Here is a 23519-nt window from a genome sequence, read left to right on the forward strand (position 1 = left end):
TACAACACTGTCACCTCCAAGTTTGTATGAACCTCGTGTTGATAAAGTAAAGTTGGTAGCCCCAGGAGTTGCAGCATTCTTGCTGCAATATTGGTGCTCATCACTTTTTGGCGCCATTTCCAGGGAGGTGTCTGAGTAGATGTGATTTTTGCTTTCTTTCTTCCATTTCTTATCTCCGACATTCTGATATTTAGCTTCATTTCTATAAAAGTAATTGTAAGTTAGTTTGCTTTCTTTTCCATTATGTAGGTGAGATTTTATTCAAGCAGTTTAGTTTCCATTCAGTTTGTGATTTCAATTCTACAATTAGTCTCAAAGCTTTAAAAAAAACACAAAAAAAAAATCAAAAACACTTCATTCATGCCTCGTAGGAATAGGGACAACTTAGGAAAATTTCTACCAAATACCCCCACCACTTCAAACAGCCAACCTTCCCTCTTCTTCAGTAGCTGTGAATTGGAGGACCCTTTAGGTGAACAACCAGGGATATTTGAAGAGCCTACAGGGGGAGAAGAAGAAGGAGAACCCATTCCATCTTACCTAATGGCTAAGAATAGAAATGACACAGGAGATAGAGAGAGAATTGAGGGTGCCTTTCCCATTAGAGAAACTAATGGGGATACCAAGATGAAAAACATAAGCCCCTCTGCTCTTCCTCATTTCCATGGCCTGGCCTCAAAAGATCCAGACACTTTCTTGTTTGAGTTTGTTTTCATATGAAAAAATTATGATTACACCACTGATGAGTAAAAGTTGAAACTATTCTCATCCACTCTCAAAAATGCATCTCTGCGTTGGTTCATGGGTTTACCTGGGGATAGCATCACCACCTAGGCTTAGATGCAGCAAGCCTTCAACAAGAAGTATTGAGACTACTGCAGGTCCAAAGACACTAAAGAGGAAATTTTTAAGATGACCTTAAGCCATGATGAATCCCTAGAGGATTATGAAGAAATATTCCAGCTTTGCTACAAAAGGGTCAGGTGCACATTTGATCCTGAGTCGTTGAAGCTAGTCCTACTCCGAGGGGTAAGGGAATATCTTCTGGATACCCTAAACCGCTAGCAAGAGGGGACATATACCAGCTACCCTATGAAGATATCAAGACTGTCTTTAGGAATCATTCTAGGGAAGCTAGGAAAAAGGGTAGGGGTAGTCAACTAATGGCCAACCCATCCTCTTCCAATACATCCATCAAAGGTGAAATTGGAAATATTTTGGAAGATTTCAAGAGTGAAATGTTGCAAACCCTTGCCCTACAAATAAACACTATGCACATCATGAGAAAGCGGGAGGAAGCAGAGAGAGAATTATCCATATTCTACCCTAGATGCACAAGGAGGCACCCTAGGAATGAATGTCCATTAAACCTTATTGAGATATGCTTGGTCTGTGAAGAAAACCACTCCACAAACAAGTGCCCTTCTCTAGCTGGACTAAAAGTTGTGTATCAGGGAACTGAAGGGGTGACTGAACAACTCTGCTACATAAATAAAAGGACACCTCATGGGCCCAGGCCATACCAGCAACGAATGAAAGGGTCATCACATTCATATTACAACCCTAGCTAGAACACATCCCTTCCCTATTGGGGGCCCCCTACTCATCCCTCCTAGTCTACACCTCCTCCTTGGTCTTTTACACCTCAATACCATTCCCAGCCAACCAGCCAGTCATTTCAGCCATATACTCCGCAACAACCTCAGTGGAAAGCACCACCCCAGGGGTGGAGGCCCCCATATAACAATGCTCCATCTTTATTTCCTTCACCACCTACTCAACCACATATTTTACACCCTACTCCACCTAAATAACCTCAGATGCCTGCCCAGCCAAATCTGAACCCGAACAATAGACAGGCACAGCAAGTGTACATTAGAGAGACATCCTATCCTGCTTATGCTATGGAGATTCAGGAAATCAACCTAAGATCTAGGAGAGTACTCCCAGAAAACCAACCTCCACCTCCACCTAGGGAGAGTGAGGAGGAAAGAGAGGAAAGCATGCCTAGAGTGAATCCACCACCCTTTCCTGAGATATTAACTCATCTAGTCCAGCCTACCCCAAAAGAGAATGAACTTCTGGGTGAATTGAAAAATCTATGTGTCAAAATTCCACTTCTCCAAGCCATTAAGGATGTACCTATTTACAACAAATTGATTAAAGAGAAGTGTTTCAAACATCCATGGAGGCGAAAAAGAGACACCCCTACCATTAATGTCATTGGACAGTTGTCTGACTTAATGTTGGGGCAGGTAATTTGCCCAAAGTATTTGGACCCTGGAAGCCCTGTAGTAGATGTGCACATCAATGGCACCATTGTCCCACACACTTTGATTGATCTTGGGGCTGCCATTAATGTAATGACTAAGGACACCATGCTCAATCTCAATCTCCAGGGTTCATTAAGAAAGACCACAACAGTCTTGCAAATTTCAGATCGTTCCACAGTAACCCCTGAGGAGATTTTTGAGGATGTAATGGTCTCCATTGACTCTTGGGAGTACCCTGCAGACTTCATAGTTATTTTGCCTAAGGCCAAGCTTACTAGTTATCCTCTCATACTTGGGAGGCCTTGGTTAGCCACTTCTGATGCCTACATCAGCTGCAGGGCTGGAAATATGACTATCAAAAATGGGCATCTGTCCAAGTAGTTAGTCTTGTACCCTCCTGCTCAGCCATCTCTACAACATGAATTACCTTTGTGGCTAGAAGAGGAGGAAGAAGATGGAATCTTCTCAACCCAACTCTATACCTTAGAAACAGCCATGGGAGGAGGACAACCAGATGATTTGATTGAACACGTACTCCAAAGTCCAACTCCCAACACCTTGTCCTTTGAGGAAGTAATATAGGAAACCAAGAGAAACCATCAGATTGATCTATTATTAGCTGATTCAAACCCTACCCATGTCAAAACCATATAATTTGGCCCTGAAAGAACTTTGAAAATAAGCCCCTCTCTTTTTGTACACCAAGAAGAAAAATTGTGCAACATGCTAAGGGAACATCTGGATGCCTTTGCTTGGAGTTACAAGGAAATGAAGGGAGTGCACCCCTCAGTGTGTACTCACCACATTTATATCAAAGAAGGTTGCAAACAAGTCTAAAAACCATAAAGGAGAATGAATCCAACTCTCAAGGATATAGTCAAAGAAGAACTACAAAAGTTGTTGGATGCAAGATTCATTTACCCTATCTCAGACAGTGAGTTGGTTTCCCCTTTAGTGTTGGCTCCAAAGAAAAATGGGAAGTGGATGATTTGTGTTGATTACAGAGAGTTAAACAAAGAAACAATGAAGTACCATTTACCTCTACCTTTCATTGATCAAGTGCTAGATGGCTTGGTAGGGAAGAAGTTTTTCTCTTTCCTAGATGGGTTCAGTGGGTATAATCAAATCTAGATTACCCCAGAAGACTAGGATAAGATCACCTTCACCTATCCTTGGGGTACTTGCCCTTATAGGGTCCTTCATTTTTTCCTATGCAATGCCCCTGCCACTTTCCAAAGAGAAGTCCTGAGTATTTTTGTTGAGCTAGTCCATCATGCAGTAGAAATTTATATGGATGATTTTACACCCTATGGGTGTGATTTCCAGGAGGCTCTGTCCAACTTGGGTAAGGTGTTGAACAAATGCATTTAAATGAACTTGTCCCTTAGTCCCGAAAAATGTGAGTTCTTGATGATTGCAGGGATTGTTCTAGGTCACTCAATATCCCAGAAAAGACTGTAGGTGGACCCAAATAAGATAGCCATCATCCAAACGGTCCCACCTCCACAGAAACGGAGGGATGTCAGAAGTTTTCTAGGTTTAGCTGGATACTATTGGAGATTTATAAAATACTTCAGCAAGTTATCTTCTCCTTTATTTGGGTTATTGGCCAAAGACTCTGAATTTTTATGGTCAAAAATCTGTCAAGAGGCCCTAGATACCCTGAAGGACAGGTTGACCACTGCACCTATTATTCGAGGTCCAAATTGGGTCCTGCATTTCCATATACATGCTGATTCCTCTCACAAAGCCATAGGAGAAGATCTAGGACAGATAGATGACAATTTACCTTATGCCATTTACTTCATCGATAAGAATCTTTCAAAGGCTGAACTGAACTATACAATGACTGAGAAGGACCTCCTAGTTGTTGTGCATTCGTTGAACAAATTTAGGCATTGCATTATAGGCTACCAAACATTTGTACATACTAACCATGTTGATATTAAATAATTGATGAATAAACCTAATGTGAATGCCCAGATTATTAGATGGTTACTTTTATTACAATAGTTTGATCTAACTATTATTGATAAGCTTGTCAAGGAGAATGTTGTTGCAGATTTTTTATCCAGATTAACTTTGCCTATAGGGGAGGAAGGAATTTTTTATGATCAATTACGAGATGAACACTTATTCACCATTTCAATTCTCTCTCCATGGTTTGCTGACATAGCAAACTACTTGGTGTCTGCACAGTTTCCACCGAACTTGTCCTACAAAGAAAAAAGCAAGAGTGTGAGGAAGAGCGCCCCATTCACTTGGATTGGGGGCAACCTCTTCAAACTAGGCTCGGATCACATTCTGAGAAGGTGTGTCAGGGAGGAGGAAGTCTTTGGCATCCTTATGACCTATCATGATGGGCCTTGTGGAGGTCACTTTGTAGCCAAGAGGAGGTATACTAGTTAGTGTGATCGGTACAAAGGAGGGAAAACCTACCCCAAGGGTTGAAATGCCTCTGCAACCTCAAGTGACTCTTGAGTCATTTGAAAAGTGGGGCATGGATTTCATTGGACCCATTGACCCTCCATCCAGGCAAAATCAATAGATCATTGTGTGCACTAATTATTTAACCAAGTGGGTTGAAACCAAGGCTATCAAAGCAGCAACAGAGGATAAAGTGGCTGAGTTCTCAAGGGAAAATGTATATTATAAGTTTGGGTGCTCTAAAGAACTGGTCAATGATCAAGGTAGCCAGTTTACATCTCACATGATTGAAAACTTGTTAAGCCATCACAAGATCAAGCACAGAACATCCACTCCTTACCACCCACACGCTAATGGGTAAGTGGAGGTGACCAATAGAGCATTGGAGGGCATTCTGACCAAAGTCGTTAGCAGTAGCAGAAAAGACTAGGCAGATAGATTAGTTGAGGCCACTTGGGCCTACAATACCACCTAGAAGACCACCACTAGGTTCACTCCTTATGAGTTGGTCTATGGGAATACGTCCCTATTGTCCATTGAATTTGAATACAACACCTTAATAATGGCAGCACAACTAGATCTAGATCTCACCAGGGCACAACAAGAGAGATTGCTCCAGCTGAATGGGTTAGATGAGTTTAGAATGCAGGCCCTCCTACACACAGAGGTGACTCAAGTTCAAAGGAAGATCTGGCATGATAAGAACATAAAGGACAAATAATTTCAAGAAGGTGATTGGGCTTTGTTGTATGATTCCAGATACAAGGATTTTAAAGGCAAGTTAAGGACTAGATGGTTAGGGCCTTATGTCATAGAGAAATGTCATGATAATGGTTCAGTGTAGATGAGAACCATTGATGCAGAGGTTATTCCTTTACTTTTCAATGGGCACAGATTGAAGGTCTACAAGAAGCCCTTGTCAAAGAAAGAATTCATCAATGGCATTAGAAAGATAATAATGGTAGTGGACCAAGTCTTAGCTTCTACCCCATCAAGTAACTGCAAAAAAAAAAAAAGACTCAAGTGAAAACCTCCACGAGGCACTTGAGTCCCACAGTTGGGTTGAAAACCTCTTGAGGTGGCCCAATGGTGTCAAAAAAGTAAAAAAGAAAAGATAAAAATATATCTGGGTGAAAACCTCTTTTGAGGCACCCAGAGTAAGCAGCTAGGATAAAAACCTCTTGGAGGCAGACTAGTTGTTTTCAAAAAAACAAAAAAACAAAAAAAAGATATAAAAAAAAAAAGAGAAAAGAAAAACTTTGAAAATGTTGTTTGCAGGCCAGCAGGAGGAGGATCAGAGCAATAAGAGAGGAGAAAAATGACCTATATAGTTCATGTTTTCGTTCCTCCATTCCATATTCTTCATCATCCCATCATTCCCTCCATCTGTGAACTCATCTAGCTCAATTTGCAAGGGTTCTGTGTCTTCTACAGGATTCCCCGAAAACCTAAAAGATGGTCCTGTTAGAATTACAATGGCTTGGGGATCCCGAGGAAAGTGACCCTAGAGCAAGGGGATGGCTTGCTTGTGTCAAAAGAATAAAATGTTTACTTCACCACCTCATCAGCCTACCTCTCACCACCATGATTACCCTTGCATCCATCCAATAAGTCAGTTTCAAAAAGATTACAATTTTCAAAAAATAAAAGGATAAGAACAGAGGACAATGGGACAACTCCTAAAGGCTATACCTCTCACGTACCAATCACTAGAACCCTTCTCTACCCATGACAACAATCCTCATGATCCAGAAGTGAAGGAATGAATAAAAATTTAGGGGAGAGGTAGCTACAGGACATCTTGTAGGTTTCCTGTAGGAAATCCTGTAGCATCCTATCCCACAAAACAAAATTTCATAGGTTGCAGTCATCTTTAGCATGGAGATCCCAATGTCAAGGAAGCTCCTCCAGGGCTTAGTTGCAGCAGCAAGATCATCAACATCGCCATCCAGTACCTGCACTTCAAAGAAAAAACATCGAAGGAGGACAATAAAAAAGAAAAAAGAAAAACACATGCAACAAATACATAGCAAGGACATCACTCTCCAACAAGCAACATCAAGGCATCTTACCATAGGTATGTCATCTCGCTTAAACTCTCTCGTTAGCATAATATGATAAAAAATGTAGATTTGTGAAAGAGTTGGTTTTATAAGCAAAGGTGGCCAGTTAACTTGGCCACCTTCAACCAGTCAAAGAGGAGAATACATTTAGTTCACTACTAATGGGACAACAGTCAAATCAGGAGAAAGAGGAGATGAGTCCAAAAGTGGTTAAGTTATGGATGACCGAAGTGGGAGATGATTACGAGGTAAGGAGGAATGATGAAGTGGTAGTGGGACCAACAGTCCAAAAGTGGGTGTTCGTACTTCGGTCTCCAGCACACCATCCCACACAATCACCCATATGAGGAAATAAATCATCGATTCCCATGCATAGGAGGAATTCGCAATCTCGAGGATACATCGAAGCAAGGTTTCTCTCGGCTCTTGAAGTAGTGTCTACAGGAAAGAAAATGAGTATTTTTACAGTGCATGAGCACCTACAAGATCCTATAGGAAAACCTACAGGATCCTACAGGAGAACCTACAAGATATAGAGCAGTCATCTACAGGATTGGCAGTGGCCATTTTAGAAAGGAAAAAACAAAGGTTGGCTTCATCAAGCAGTAACAAGGTGGTAGGAGCTATACCTTGCCACATTTTCCAAGTTAAAAATATATAAAAAACCTTCCATTTGATTAAGAAAATTGCAGTATAGGGGAATTATATACAGAGTTGTCATTTAAAATCCCTCACCCATTAGAATTTGGAATTAGACCTATAAAAGCCTCCACATTCATCAGAGAAAAATGATAGGGGGATTTAATAAGAGTGAACCCACAAACACAGTGAGAATTCATCAACACCCTCCTGTACTAGAGATCTTCACAAGGAACAATTGGATGGGTTTCTTTGAAAAAATAAGGGGATACGATCTTGAGGTGGCCAGAGACTTTGATCTCTCACTCATCCCACTAACTAGGACCCATGCCACTATTGTGGTGAAAGGCATCTCAGTAGAAATCACCCCTGAAGTCATAGGCAAAATCACCACACTTCCTTTACGGTTGCCTTGGAGAAAGGAAGATAAGGGTACTAGCCAAATTGCAAAGAAGAAATTATTTTTGGAAGGATAGGAGGCAATGGAGGACAAAAATGGGGTCAAAAGAGAAAGCCTGCCATACCCTTGGAATGAAATTAGCTACCACCTCATTAATTATATATCATGTGAAGGAAGATATAGTGTGGTATATGGATACCATTTCAGGCTTCTCCAAGAATTGAGATTTGGAGCAGACACACCTCCTCAAAATAGACTAAGCATACCCTACTTTCTTCTTCAATTAGTGATAGATATGAGCATCAAGGTGTAGGAAGTAAAACATCAACACCTAGCCCATCATGGGTTAATTAAACTTATCCTAGAAGATGCCCTCCAAAACCTAAGACTCCCTATTACATGGACCACTTTCAGAGACATGCAGATAGAGGGAGAAATAAAAACTATGGAATATTACAAAAGCCCCACTACTAGTGAGATGGATGAAGAAGAAATAGAGAGGGATGAAGAGGAAACAAAGGAGGAGGAAGAGGAAGAAAAGGAGGAGGAAAGTGATGAAGGGACAGAAGAAGATGCAAAAGAAGAAACTGATGAACATAGTGAGTAACTAGAGGGAGAAGAAGAAGTGAAAGACAAGGATGAGAAGGAAAATGAAAAAGAGGAAACAAAGGCCAAGGAAGAACATAGTCTACAATTCAAGGCAAAGAATGGGAGGAATCACCAAGGGTAACTCTAGAACCCAGTGAGAAAGAGGCAACAACTACCCTCATTTCCCTAAGTACACCTATCAAGCAAGAAGGGAAGAGACAAAGACAAACCCCATTGTACTTTAGGATAAGAAAAATTACAAGGATCAAGCAAGGAAAACCTCAAACACCCACCAAATTTCCTATTTTCATTGAATAATCACCAAAGCAGCAAGAAAAGATATCTCCTCTTGTGAAAAATCAAGGAGAAGGATCATCAGGATAAGCCTCTCCCAAATCTCCCATCAATTATGTTAGGAGGCATGTCACCAAATCTGCCTCATCCAAAGTAAAATGTCTCCTACATGAGACACAGAAGGACCTACAAGAAGCATAGGCCATTATATAGGAAAGTCTGCTAAACCTATAGGAAACTCAGAAAATGGACCAAGAGGGGATCATTCAGCAAGAAACAAAGAAGGAAGATCCAGAACTAAGGGAACCTAGTCCTCAACCCAACCTGACTCTTCCTATAGGTTCATTGAAGGGGGTAGGGTCGTTCCACAGAAATTTGTCATCCCCTTATTCTTTGAGCTTGAGAAAGAAAGGGAAAGAACAAATAGGTGGATGAAAATTGCCAAATCTAAAGGAGTGGAGGATATAGACCACATGGAGGAGAAAGTAAATGAGATGGGCAAAGAACTGAGCAACCTAAGGGCTTGAGAGGCAATGATGAAAGCTCAGTTGGAAGCAGAGAATGCATGGCTAAGGGGACAGTTACAAGAGAGAGAAATTCAATTGGAATCCATGGCCAATCTATCCTTAGAGGCAATCCAGTGCAGGATGCCAGCAAAGTCCTATGCATTGTATCTTAAGGAACAGTGGCTACAGTTCCAAATCAAGAATTTAGCCCAGAAAGGCACTATGCCCTTCCAAGATTATAGACAATTTATTGATCTCTGTGATCAAAGCATCTTGGAGGATAGAGGATAAATGTATGAGTTTTACCTACACAACTTGGCCTTGATAGATCGGAATGTGTGGGACCCAAATTCAAAACTGGGGGACTTACAATTGATGGTCCTGGAATAATGGATAAATCATGAGGAGGTAAGGGCTGCATAGATGAAGAAAGTAATGGCAAGGGAAGAGACAGAGCTCCTCATGATAAGAGATAAGAAATAAAATCTAATGGTTGTCATCAGCACCCACAACCTGATTGCAAATGACCCTAAACTTTCACCTAAGTACCTTTTTGCCCAAGAGAAAGCAGTCACACACTTTGAGGACATGTTCAAGTTGTTAAGGGATGATAGCATGCAAGCTTGCCAAAGGAGATGGAATACTTTGCCCTACAGCTTGAAAATTATAGAGTACCATTCTCCTCAGAGAATGAGAGAAGCACTAAATAGAACACCCATGTACAAGCAAGCTCTCCAAAGACTCAAAGTCAATTGGATTGGCTTGAGACTTAGTCCACCACTGCTCTTAGGAATGTTGGAAGGAAGGAAGGAAGAGGAAGAAAGAAAGCAGTGAGAGGAGATAGAGAGGAAGGCAGGATTATATTCATAGGAAGAGGAAACTACAACAGAAGCATGGGATGTCAGGGAGGCCACTAGAGCAATGAAGTACATGGATATAGATTGAGTTTCTCAGAGGATGAGCAACACTTTCAGTGGGGGGGTGATGATGAGCCTCATCATTGGGTAACTATATGGACCTTGATACACCTCCAAGCTTATTTAAATCAATTGTTCTCATAATTCCTTACATATTTTGATTATATTTTTCTTAATGAGATGAGTAAAAGTGAGATGTTATGCCTAGTGGACTAATGTGCATTGATTGCAAGTTTTTGAGAGAAAATCATGGCAATTTTGGTTAATTAAGGGAAGAAAATCAAATGAGACAAGGAGGAGTGATTGTAGTAGATAGATCCTCCTCATTTAATCTTCACTCATTTGAATATTCCTCCATCAAATCACACTAGCTCGGAGTTGCAAACAGTTGAGTCATGAAGATCAAAAGGCAGTCGAACCAGTGACAGTTAAGAGCCAATTCATCTTGAGTTTAGAATTCGAGCCTCCCTAGATTTAAGGAAGTCGTTGGAGACTTTAGTTGTATAAATAAGGAGGCCTAGAGCCTCATTAGGATTCGAATTTTTTATGTAAAAGCACTAGGAATTTTCATGTTCAAGACTTGTGGAAGACATCGTTATGTAATTTTCTATTATGATAATGAGAATGAGCATTTCCTTGATCCAACACTGAGTTGACACAGAGGGCTGAAGCTCTTGGGTTAAGGCCCAACCCTAGCAACAAATGCTCCTCTTCTTGTATTTGTATGCTTAGTTGATTTCATAGATTAATGGTTGAATTGTCTTTAGCATCATTTCATTGCAAATAGTTGTGGATTTGATTAGTTTGCTTCCATTTGTGCATTGCTTTAGCAGTAGCTTGGGAAGACAAAGGAATATCAAAAAGTTGTTAGTAGGTGTATTTGGCCTCACTCTTCCCTTCAGGGACCATGGTGTGAGGAAAGAACTCCTATGCAGCCCCAAAAAGACAGAATTCTGATTTCTCATGGAATTTAAGGTTTTCTGTTACTTAGGCCAGCATTTTACTAGTTTTCAAGAATAGGATTTAATTGTCATTTCTAATATCTTCAGCCTTGTATTAGATCTCATAAATGTTTCACATTATTCTGCAAGTTTTCCCATGTATAAAATAGGCAACTGGATAATGAAATTATATTTTTCTTTATTTAATTTAAAATCTTTCTTGTTTAACATGGTTCATGGATAAATGTCAGTGATTGATGTAGTGTAGGATTTTCAGCATTGCAAAGAAGATTTCATGACCAGAAACCCCATCCTAACCTCATCCATCCATGCTTATCACTTTTTCCACTAAATCCCTCACCAAATTCATCATTCCATAAGAATACTTCTCCAAGCTTGTTGAGAAAATCCAACCATCTCACAAACTCTGCTTTAAGCTCTGAAGGAATCCTAGCCACTCCCTTGCCTCATTTCTCCCACTATTCACCTTCTCTAATCCTTACACCACCTTCCAAATCCCTCCTTTTTCTCTCATCCAAATCCTGTAGGAATACAATGGATCTTGTAGGAGCATTAGGACATCCTGTAGGTTGACCTATAGTGGCTTGTTTTGAGGCCAAATTGTGGAAAAAGCACCTAGGAAGATAGGAGAAGGCCCCTAATTGCCTCCCAATCCATCTGACCATTCACCATCATCCCTAATCCACCTGCCACATCACCAAGAGAAGTTAGCATTCACATTTTCACACAAAAAAGATAAAAAGGAAAAAAGAGTTATTTTGTTCATTTACATGCACAGTAGTAGAATGTTTAGATGTTTCAAATTGCATGCCTAGGATAGAAGGATTACACACATGTTAACTTAGCATTCTTTTGAATCAAATCCTCTTAGCAATTAGTTATATGAATGATGTGTTTAAGAATTTGATTTCAGTCTTTTGCTTACTACAGTAGACAAGATTTCATTTAGTGTAAATTTCCCTTTTCCTCATTGGTAATAGAGCTTCTTCTGAATCAATAGAAGTTTGTTTTGAGAAACCATAGTGGTCTATCACTAGCTTAGTAGTGACAAAGAGTGGACCCATTGCATCTACTTGTGTAAACAACACTGTCACCTCCAGGTTTGCATGAACCTCAGGTTGATAAAATAAAGTTGGTAGCCCAAGGAGTTGCAGCATTCTTGCTGTAATACTGGTTCTCATTAGCATTGTCACATCATGAATCACCTATTGACTTGTTGAGGAAGTTGGCATGAAACATAATATTCAATTTCATTAACATTTTTTTGGTGCATCTAGCATAAAAATCAATAGTTTTCCAAATCATGCTTCCAAAGAGGATTGTGAAAAGGTAATTGCCATCTCAATATTCCTTGTAGCGTGCAACATGTTGGGTAACATGTTAGCACAAGCCATGCACTAAAAATTCTATATGCAATGATTGTTGCATTAGAAAACTATTAGGATGAGCAGAGTCAAGGTCAATATGGGGATCGACATGTTGTTGCAAGTAGTGGCAGTGTGAATGGTTCTAATGGGTAGTCAAGAGAATGATGACAGTAGGTGGACACTCATCAAGTGAAATGTTAATGATATGATCAACATCAAGAGAAATTCTCAAATCATATGAAGAAATGGAAGCAAGTTTGAGGAAGGGACAAGTGTGAGGGTGGACAAAATTATGAAGGCACTAACCCAGAATTCATGCATGGGAATAATAATAACACTATGATCAGCAGATAAAGTAAAATGAAATATATTGAAGCAATTCATCTCTTATATGATGAAACATGGTTTCACTGATGGTTGGCATTGGTCAATATGAATAAATTCATCATCCAACTCTTCAAAGGAAAAGTATTGTGGTACAAGCATACTCCACCATCGCAATGCTTCTCTACAAAGGGTACAAACAATGTAACTTTGATGAAACTCATTGGTGGTATGCTTTGCTAGAAGGATCACAATATTTTTTTCATCAAATTGAAGTGTTGACCTTTTTTAGTCATCCCATCATAAGAAGTAATATGAGAAAGTGGGTGGGTGTTTGTTCTAAGAATTATACTATTATCCATGTTGATATTTGGAGTAGTCATCACCATGGTCAATCTAATACTAGGTATAATACTCTACAATTTTGACTCATTGATAGTGGATAGAAGAGTTTTTAGAACTAAACTTGTGCCATGTTCAGAGGTATGTTCATAAAGTGAATTAGGAAAATGATATAATACTAGTTTTAATTCCTCAGTAGGTGTTGTGTTAGTAGGATTTGAGAAAACATAGTCATAATTGGGAGTGAACAAATAATCGTGAAAGAATTCACACTAAGAAAATGGATGCTTAGATCCAAGGTTCAATGAATACAGGATGATTTCCAAATTTTTCTCACTATTGATGGTGATGACCCTAGATTCTAGAGGTGAGGAAGACAACATATATTACTACAAGTGAAAACCATCATAATGTATCATACATACCCAATGTTGAAGTCAACAATGTGATTAGGCAATAGAACCTATGATATTGGGTGTAAAGCCTTATTAACTTACAAGTGGGATATAACATATCTTAGTGCACATAAATAGTCAAAGTAGCTCCAAACCAGAAATTATCACAAATTTATGCATTAAGTTTGACAAAACAATGAACCACCATGTTAACTCAAGATTTCAAAAAATAACCTAAATGCATATCACAATTGTAATGTTAATTGCGAAGATTCTGATTTTTTTTAATCTATTTAAAATATCTTTGGGAAAACCCCTAGGCACTTCTCCTCATCCTGAGGAAGGGACCATGGGTAAACCTTATATTTTTTAGGCATAAGGCTAGGTTTTTTGTTTTCTTTGAATTTAAGATTGTATTGCCTCAGTGTTTCAAAAGATCAAGTACATTTTCCATCTATTTATGGTTTTCTAAGATCATCAAAGGTGGTCTCGATCTACCACTAGGGAAACTAGATATATTCACTGCTTTCTAAGTAACTAGTCACTCTAGTACAAAAGTAATTGATGAAAGTTAGTCAACCTATCAACTAGAGAACTGAAAAGGGGACCATGGGTAAACCTTATATTTTTTAGGCATAAGGCTAGGTTTTTTATTTTTTCAAATTTAAGATTGTATTGCCTCAGCATTTCAAAACATCAAGTACATCTACCATCTATCTATGGTTTTCTAAGATCATCAAAGGTGGTCTCAATCTACCACTAGGGAAACTAGATATATCAACTGCTTTCTAAGTAAATAGTCGTAGTAGTACAAAAGTAATTGATGAAAGTTAGTCAACCTATCAACTAGAGAATTGAAAAGGAAATTTTCAATGGAATACATAGTAGAAACTCAGGAATCTGAGGAAGTCATTGGTGCAGGAAATTTGTTACTGGAACTTGGAGGAGCTAGAGGTTTAAGATCACACTAGAGGTGTCTCTCAAAGTGATTTAGTTAGGCATCTAGACATTCGAGGAATGAACATTGGAATCTATGAGCTCTCTTGATGTTATTCAGGGAAGAAAAAATATCATATTATTCCTCTTGCTTCTTCTTCAATACTCTGCTAAGGATATTTTTAAGTTTTTAGTGAAGAGTGATTGAATTAAGATAAATTTTTCATCTTCCCTTGTGTGATTAGGGTCATAAACCCAGTGAGAAACATTTTCAATCATTTCAGAGTTAGAAAAAATAAGACACTTGTAAGCAGACAAAGACTCAAGGTGTCGTATCTTAGCTCAGATATAAGGTGGAATAGAAGAGTGGTAAATATCCATGATGTCTTGTGCATGTGCTTGGGAATAGGTTCTAGGTTGCAAACCATGACCACCCTTTCCTCCAGGGCCACCCCACCCTCCCTCGAAATTCCACATGTTTTTTCTAGGATGGGAACTCATAATAGAATAACACCAATAATACAACACGACAGCAGGAATACCAGGAGGATAAGAACATGGTTTAAATTTAACCAAAATACTATGAAGTGGAGGACTAGAAGTAGGTTTACATATAAAATAAGGGCATCAAGTGGTGCCAGGAGGTAGGATAAATATTTCTAGGAAAGACTTCAAAACATTAACAACATGCCACACTTCTATGAACCAAAATTCAACGGTAATTGTTACACAAAAATATCGTCACCATGATTATTTGCAGTCAGTATAGGTCTATCATCACCTGTACTGTCCTCCTAAGCAAGTCTCAGACCTCAGTTCTTCAAATCAAGCTTTGGAAATGAGAGAAAGACATTAAAAATCAATGTAACTCTGGTTCCGCACTTTCTCTCATGGTCACCTGCGGTCCCGCATCTTCTGTGGCCAAAAACTACGGACCTGCCCGCTCTGTCCCTAATGGTGTAGGTGCGGACCCCTGTGAAAGTCAAAAGGCGCAAGTTTTATCTTAAAAAAATCACTTTGGGTTAATTCTAGAGGTTTCTAGAAGGAATTTTGACGTGGATTGTTCGCTCTGAGGTGGTTCATGCATCCCAAAAGAGAAGGAGCTAATCCCTTGATGAGAGGAGCTATCCCTTTGAAGGAGGGCTTTATCCCTTTGAAGGAGGACCTGGTAACCTCCCTCCATTGCACTATAAATACAGGCATTGGGTTGGTTGTTGGGGAGGTTAGAAGCTAAACATTTTTTAGGGTAAATTCTGGTGAAATCAAGACTTCCTAGTTGAGCTTAAGAGGAGAGATCACACATCTTTTGGGCTTCATTGGGGAGTGAGTGAAACTTGTCAAAGTAGAGGAGACTTCTTGCTGGACCCTAGGAGGAGCTTGTACAGTGTCAAGGCAAAGGTTGTAAAGTTCTTCTTCTTTTGAATTAATACAATCAAACTCATTTTTCTCAACAAGTATCTCATGTTATTTGTTTCATGGACTCCTTGACTTTCATGTTAAATATGTTTTATACAATTGGCTTTTCATGTGCTATTTAATTTGTTTGCCTTGTTTGTGTTTGCAGATTCGCGAAAAGGAGCTCATTTGGATCAAAGGAGCGAGGGTATCCACAAGCTTGCGTTGGACCTAAGGTAGGCTCTAAAAACACTTGTTTGCTATTGTATATCAAAGCATATTTAGAGAAAGATAGTGTCTGGTTGGTTTGCTTGTCATTAGGTCTTCTTTAGATTCTAGGAAGGTCTATCTTGTCCGCAAGATCAACTTATTCCGTGTGACAAATTGGCGACTCCGCTGGGGACTTGATTGTTTTCCTTGTTTTTACTTTGACCTGAGAAACTCTATTTTTGTTTATGTTTTTGGCTTGTTGTGTGTAAAATTGGGTAGAGTTTGTAGATCCAGGGTTATTTTTAGTTTTTCATAGCTTTGGGAGAGGACCGCACCCTAGTCGTTTGACACAGTGCGTACTTACCCGCAGCTTGGCTTTTAGCACAGAGCGGGACCACACCTGTGCCAACTGTGGGCCTGCGGACCCTGTCAAAATTTTGAAAACCCTAAAATTTTCTCTGTCAGTCAGCTTAGTTTGTGTTTAGAAATTGTTATCCACTGCCCATACCTACATATAACTTGTCAGAAGCTTTCCTTGGATTGATTTCGTTAGTGTTAGGGTTTTAGGTGAAATTCCTAGGAGTTTTGCTTGTTGGGTTTGTTTTTCATTGTGGTTGTGTAGTGGCTCTGAGCTTAGAAGCTGTAGGGACTTCAGATCACCTTAGTGTCTACCAGCCTTCTTATGAGTCTGACCATTGATGAAATCTCCCCTTGTTTGAGGAATCCGCTTTGAGTTTTCTCTTTACAAAACTTCGAAAAGCTTGTGTTTGAGAGTTTGGATTTTCATTTTCAAAAAGAAAACGAAATTGGTTGTTCTTGACTGATTTGTGATTCTGCATAAATTAGTCCTTAGCTTGCATCTAGCTGAGTAAAACATCCTTAAAAAAGACTTTTAGTAGGCTTTGACTTCAAATAGGTTTTTATAGTTTGTAGCTCTCAAAGTTAGTCATTTTCATTAGTTTTGAGTGTTTTATTAAAAAATATAAAAATCTCTTTTGGAAAAAGTTTGTTTTTTGTAGTGATTGAGTGCTTTGAAACGAAAAGGGAAATTTTTGTGAAATAACTAGTTGTCTCATTTTGAGTGATTTGGAAAGGAAAAACTCTTCTTTTAATTTGTTGAATTGAGAAAAGATTTGTGTTTACAAAGTATTTGCATTCTCAAACTCTTTCTTAGTTTAGAAATTCATCGAAAAAAAAAGATTGTTTAGATCATCTTAGGTGCATTTTTAGTGATTTTGAGTCGAGTCTTCATACCACGAGTTTCATCTCCGCACCTTTGGACTTAAACAAAAACCACTAAAATTAACGCTTAAAGTAAAATTCACCTAGTAACATTTTTATTTCTAGGGCTCTGATACACCAACTTAGCTTAGGCTAGTGTCTTGGAGTAGGAGAGTAATTAACTCTCCAAGACAGTAAAAACAAACAAGTAGCTGTATCTTGTGGTAGGGAAGAAATCCAATTGTTGCATTTATGCTCTTGGAAAGCTCCTCTTAAAGGAGAAGCATGAGATCGTGTCCGAACCAGTGTGGGAATCAATCCTTCCTCATTGGGAACGACGCCAGATATTCACGTATTAAAAACGGTAAACCTCAGATTAACCATTGTCGAGGAGCCTGGGGTCACTTGTTGGTAAACCTTGGATTATGTCAAGGAGCCTTCAAGGGGATTGAGCTTGCTACTCTGCCATTGCGTGCGTATCAGATCATAGACTGTTCCCCCAAATGTATTTGTCTCAGTTGGTAACCTTAGTGGCCATATTCTTTAGGACTCTTCCTAAGGTGACAGTGGTGGGAAGATCCCACTGTACCTGGAGCAGATGTCGGCTAGACTCACTTGGATTTTCTGGGGGGTTCACTTCACTCGAGACGGTTAAGTGGAGGAACTTGTGCCAGTTTATTCATTAAGCAGGTTGCCGGGGTAACTGTTCCAACCGCCATTTCTGTACTGAACTCTGCGACGTTGGATTTCATCACCAACTAGTGTTTTCAGTCCGGAAAGTTACTGTTTGTGTGTGTTTGATCTCCTAGATTCTTTAGGCATGTGATTCAATTTTTTTTGGTTCTTTAGAGACTTTAGGTGCTTTTCATTGAGATTTTACTTTGTTTGCATGTGAAGTAGTTAAAAGTCTTTAACTGTGGCTGAATTACCAAGGTAGTCCCCTAGACTTCGGGGCCAGTCTCCTGAGTTAGTAAACGTGGCTGAGTTACTGAGGAGGTCTCGTAGACTTCGGGGCCAACCTTCTGAGGACGTACCGAGCCAGCTCGAAGGCTTGAAAGTCCTCGTAACTCCTAGAGACAGTAGAGTTGGGTCACCTAAGGAAGGAGAATCTTCTTTGGTAGTACATCCTAATTTTCAACCGTTAGTAGCAGATTACAATCCACAGTCAGTGTTTGTCTCCGAAATTGCTGGTAGCTTTTCATCTACTAGTGATATAGGTGAGGAACCTGAAATATCCGAGCCTGAAAGTGAATTTGTTGCTACTCCGACATCGGGGTTTGTTTCTCCAACTTTTAGTGGTCCTGGTTCACCTAGGGTAGAAAGAGTAATCACCCAAGATCTTCCTTCTGGACTTATTTCTATTGAAGAACTTGCTCCGGAAGAAGAAGTAGGCATCCCTATCCCTGAAAATCAACCTGTTATCGAACTAAGGGAGCGTGAATCAATTTTTTACAGTCCACCTAGGAGTAGTTCTTGGTATCTTTCTTTGACTAATTATTTAGAAAACTCAGGGTTAAGTTTTTCACCACCTCGTGCTCCTTATCACTCAACACCTAGAGGTTTTTATACTCCCATCAATATGGCAGGACAATCATCCATGTTTACTCAATCGCCCGAATATTTTTTGTACGGCGGTCCTTCTGTTCCCTCCGGGTATCAGTCACTTTCTGGTACTTTTTCGGGAGCATCTCCTCAACCCATTGAGCAAGGGTTATTAACTGGAAGCAATGGTACTAAGCCGTTGAGCGTAGAAGACATTCTTATGATGTCAGGTTCTATTCCCAATCCTCAACCTCAAGGTGTCCAGTTACCGCCTAGGGGTCAGCCTCAATTAACGCCTGGGGGGCAACCTCAAGGTACACAATTTGCATCTGGGGGGCAACCTCAAGGACAGTACATACCTATGGGACAGTACGTTCCTCAAGGTCAACCCCAGACTCAATATGTACCCCAAGGTCAACCCCAGTATCAATTTATACCTCAAGGTCAACCCCAGTATCAGTATGTGCCTCAAGGGTATCAACCCCAAGGTCAATACTCGAACCAAGGTTTCCAACCACTCCAAGGTCAAGCGTATGTTCAAGGAACGGGAAACGTACCTTTCAATTATCAATCCTACCCTCAATCCGGTTATGTTCCTCAGTATTCTCAACCTGTTATGGGTCAGTACCCTGGAATGAATATAGTGTGGGATCCATCGCAAACCCAACAGGTATTGCAGCCAAGTGTACAGTTGTCATCTCAAACTGGACAAACCTTAGTTTCTGGTTCACCCCAGCAACTAGTCCAGTCTAACATTCAAACTTTTGTACCTTCGGTAGTTTCTCAGCCTGCGCCCAGTACACCTCGTACTCCGCCTCAAATGACTGCTACAACTGCCGCAACATCTGTTCAATCTACCCCACCTACTTCTGGAGTATCGACAGCTCCGGTTTCTACTGTTCCTGTATCTACTCCTCAGACATCTTTACCACCGTCTGGATCTACGATTCAAACTTCGGTTCAAATGCCTGTAGGACAACCTGGTTTAAGTACGATTGTCACAAGTCAACCACAATTCACCTATCAACTGTACCAGGGACAGTACCAATTCGGTCCTGTTGTCCAGCAGCCAGTCTATCAGTATCAACCGTATCCTGGGTACACTTATCAACAACCTCAACAACCCCAGTACGGTCCAGTTAATCCTGGTTTTCCGGGAGGATACAATATCCCGAACGCGATTCCTATTCCTAGTTATCCTGGATATCCTCCTCCTGGGGCTGGTCTCATGACCCAGAGTTTTAGGGATCCTAATCGGCAGTTACCGTTTATCGCAACTTTGGACTTACCTGACTTGTCGCGCCTAACGAACGATCCCATTAATTCTCTTCCGTTTTGGCCGCCAATGCCGAATAAGTTGCCCAATGACATTCCCAAGTTCGAAGGTAAATTAGGAGAGGACCCGTCGAACCATGTGATGACTTACCACCTCTGGTGTGCATCTAACTCCATCACAGATGATTCAATCCGTCTTAGACTTTTCCAGCGCACTCTAATTGGTCTCGCGGCAAAGTGGTACATTGAGTTACCGCGAGGCACTTTTTATAATTTTAGTCAGTTAGCTACCTCGTTTTTAACTCATTTTTAGTTTCCAATCCGATATGACAATGGCACGGAATTGTTAACTTCGCTAAAACAATCGACATCCACGTACATTTCAGATCATATTCATGAGTGGAGACGTCGACGTCGTTTAGTGAAGGTATTTATTCCAGATCAAATCTTGGCTGAGTGGTTTGTAAAATCTTTGTTGCCAAAGATCACTGAAGATGTTGCTAAAGTCGGAGTTATTACTGAGGAGCAAGTCATTGCTCAAGCATAGTACCTTGACTTGGTCTATACTCAGTCGGGTATGTTACATGAAAAAATCCCCGATCTTCCCAAGCAAAATCAAATCGTTGCAGCTCCTTCAGGATCTCATGCCGCTGATGGTATGATTGGCACGATTAACACTAAAATTAAGAAGAAGTCTTCCAAGAATTCTTCCCCTATCATAACCTTGCCTGATTCCCCAACAGGAGATTCTTCTGTAGAGATTTCCACCGATATTCACGTTGTAGAGTCATCTACAGCCAAATCAAAATCCGGTGGGAAGAAGAAAGGAAAAAAGAAGAATAAAACGGACAAAAATTCAAAGGAGAAACCTGAAAAGGCGGAATCCAATGACGAAAAATGCAAACCTTGTTATCCTTGTCTCATTTGTGACGATGAACATTTTACAAGAGACTGCCCTCATCGTGCAGAGGTTGCGAAAATTGTCAAGGGTTCCCAAACTCCTGCTATTTTGAAGGATCCTTTTCCGGCTCAAGACAGTAAGATGATAGGTTCATCCTCGAGTGCCAATGAAGAACCCATATTGATGATGTCCCATGTTAGGATTATGACTCGATCGCAAGATTATGGTAGTAAAAGTCCTGTTGATGGTAAAGAAGCAGAATCTTCTCATTCTAATCCGTCAACCTCAGCTCCCGGTTCCGATCCACTGCAGATCGAGAAACCTAATCCAGACTTGGTAATCAAACCGCCCGCCAAGGGTATACTTCGAAAGTCAGCTTTCAATCCACATGCAAGAGCGGCTCAGAATTATAACATTGTTGAGGATTTAGCTGTTTCACCCTCAGCAATGTCGGCTTTGGAAGTGCTGCAATCATGCCCAGCACAACGCAAATTACTTTTGTCGGCTATAGGCGCTATTGATGTTCAGGACCCGAACCTAATAATTTTCAATCTAGAAAATAGTACACCGCGTTTGCCTCATCAAATGGCTTTCCAGATTCCAGTGATAGTCAAAAACATGCCTATTCATCGGACTGTAATTGATGAGGGAGCCTCAACGTGTATTATGTCGATACAATGTTGGAGATCGCTTGTTTCTCCTTCGCTAAATCAATCCCTGACAATTCTAAAGGCCTTTGATGGCCGTGGGTTTCATCCTTTTGGCATTCTACAGGATTTGCCTATAGGGGTTGAAGGAAAAACCGTTAGTCTAGATGTGGAGATGGTTGATGCCCCTCTAGATTACAACCTTCTCTTGGGTCGAAGTTGGTCTTACGCTATGACAGCGGTCGTTTCATCGGTCTTTCGAGTAATGAAGTTTCCACACAATGGAAAGATCATAACTATAGACCAACTGGCTTACTTTTTATCCGACCCAGCCTCTTCTGAGAGTATTCAGCATGTTGGTAAAACAACTATCCCATATAAGGATGTTGGAGTAGGACTAGTTAAAGATGCTGGTTTACTGGGAACTTTTCCTTTTCCTCCAATCAACGCATTATCTTCATTTGCAACCATTCATATGATTACATCAGACACCATTATTTATGATGATCCTTGGATCGTCCCTTCTGAATTTGAGATAGACTCATTTGGTAATTCCATGCCTTTGAGTCCATATGAAATTGCCTATGAAGTCGTGCAGTCGTTTGCCGACCCGTGTTCAACCAAAAATGACTTAATGAATGTGGTCCATGAAGAATCACTTTTCACATCAACCTCAGATTTAACTACGTTTTCTGAACTTGTTCACTCTGATGAGCAAATTCATGAAATCCTATGCGTAGATGATTTGCCATGGGAAGATCCAGTTTTCGTCACTACATTCTGCTACGTAAAACTACAGTAATTTCATATTGCAACCCTATGATCTACATCTTGACGAAGCAATTGCTAGGGGGCAAGTACTCTAAATGGATCGTTATCCTGCAAGAGTTCGACTTGGAATTTGAGAAATCTAAGTCTAAAAAATCTTTATTTTTTGCGGAGTTAATGTGTGACTTCCCGCGTGCTGACACGAAAACTGTGGCGGAGGAGCTCATTGCGGACAAATCATTGTTTCTAATCAGCACTTTAGATCCGTGGTATGGGGATATCATCGTTTATCTCCAGACACAATCCTTTCGGCCAGAAATTTCAAGGTCAAAACGTCGGAAAATTTGATTCCAGTCCCAACAATTCAGAATTATTGGAGATACTCTTTATCGCCGTGGGGCGGACTCTGTTTTTCGACGTTGCTTAACTCACGAGGAAGCTGAAAGGGTTCTAAATGACTGTCACTCTGGAGCGTGTGGCGGTCATATGTCTGGGTTTGCCACAGCCCAAAAGATATTGCGCGCTGGTTACTTCTGGTCGTCCTTGTTTAAAGATTGTATTACGGCGGTCCGAAAATGCCACAACTGCCAGATTTTTTATCGTAAGATGCGCACTCCACCTGCTCCTCTCCACCCTATAATTACTGTTGGTCCTTTTGCCAAATGGGGTATCGATTTTATTACATGTAACCCTCACTCGGCCGGGGGGCATGCGTATATCATCCTTGCGGTAGATTATTTTACTAAGTGGGCCGAGGCGATGCCTACATTTGAGGCAGACGGCAAGACAGCTGCAATTTTTGCGTTCAATCATATAATTGCTAGGTTTGGTGTCCCGCAAGCAATAATAACTGATCATGGGTGTCATTTTCGAAACGTTATGATGACCGAACTTACAGGCCAGCTTGGTTTACGTCCCGATAGTTCAACCCCTTATTATCCACAAGCGAATGGTCTGGTTGAGTCCATCAACAAAGTTTTAGTTATCATGATCCGATGAATCATTGGGATTCATCGGTCAAATTGGCACAACATGCTATTTTCAGCGCTTTGGGCGTACCGAACTTCAGTAAAAACATCAACAGGGTTCACTCCTTTCCAACAAGTCTATGGTTTGGAAGCCGTGTT

Source organism: Pinus tabuliformis, chromosome 3_2 (assembly GCF_031772625.1).
Source record: "Pinus tabuliformis cultivar Carrire ecotype Pingquan chromosome 3_2, CPIR1, whole genome shotgun sequence".
NCBI classification, from domain to species: domain Eukaryota; kingdom Viridiplantae; phylum Streptophyta; class Pinopsida; order Pinales; family Pinaceae; genus Pinus; species Pinus tabuliformis.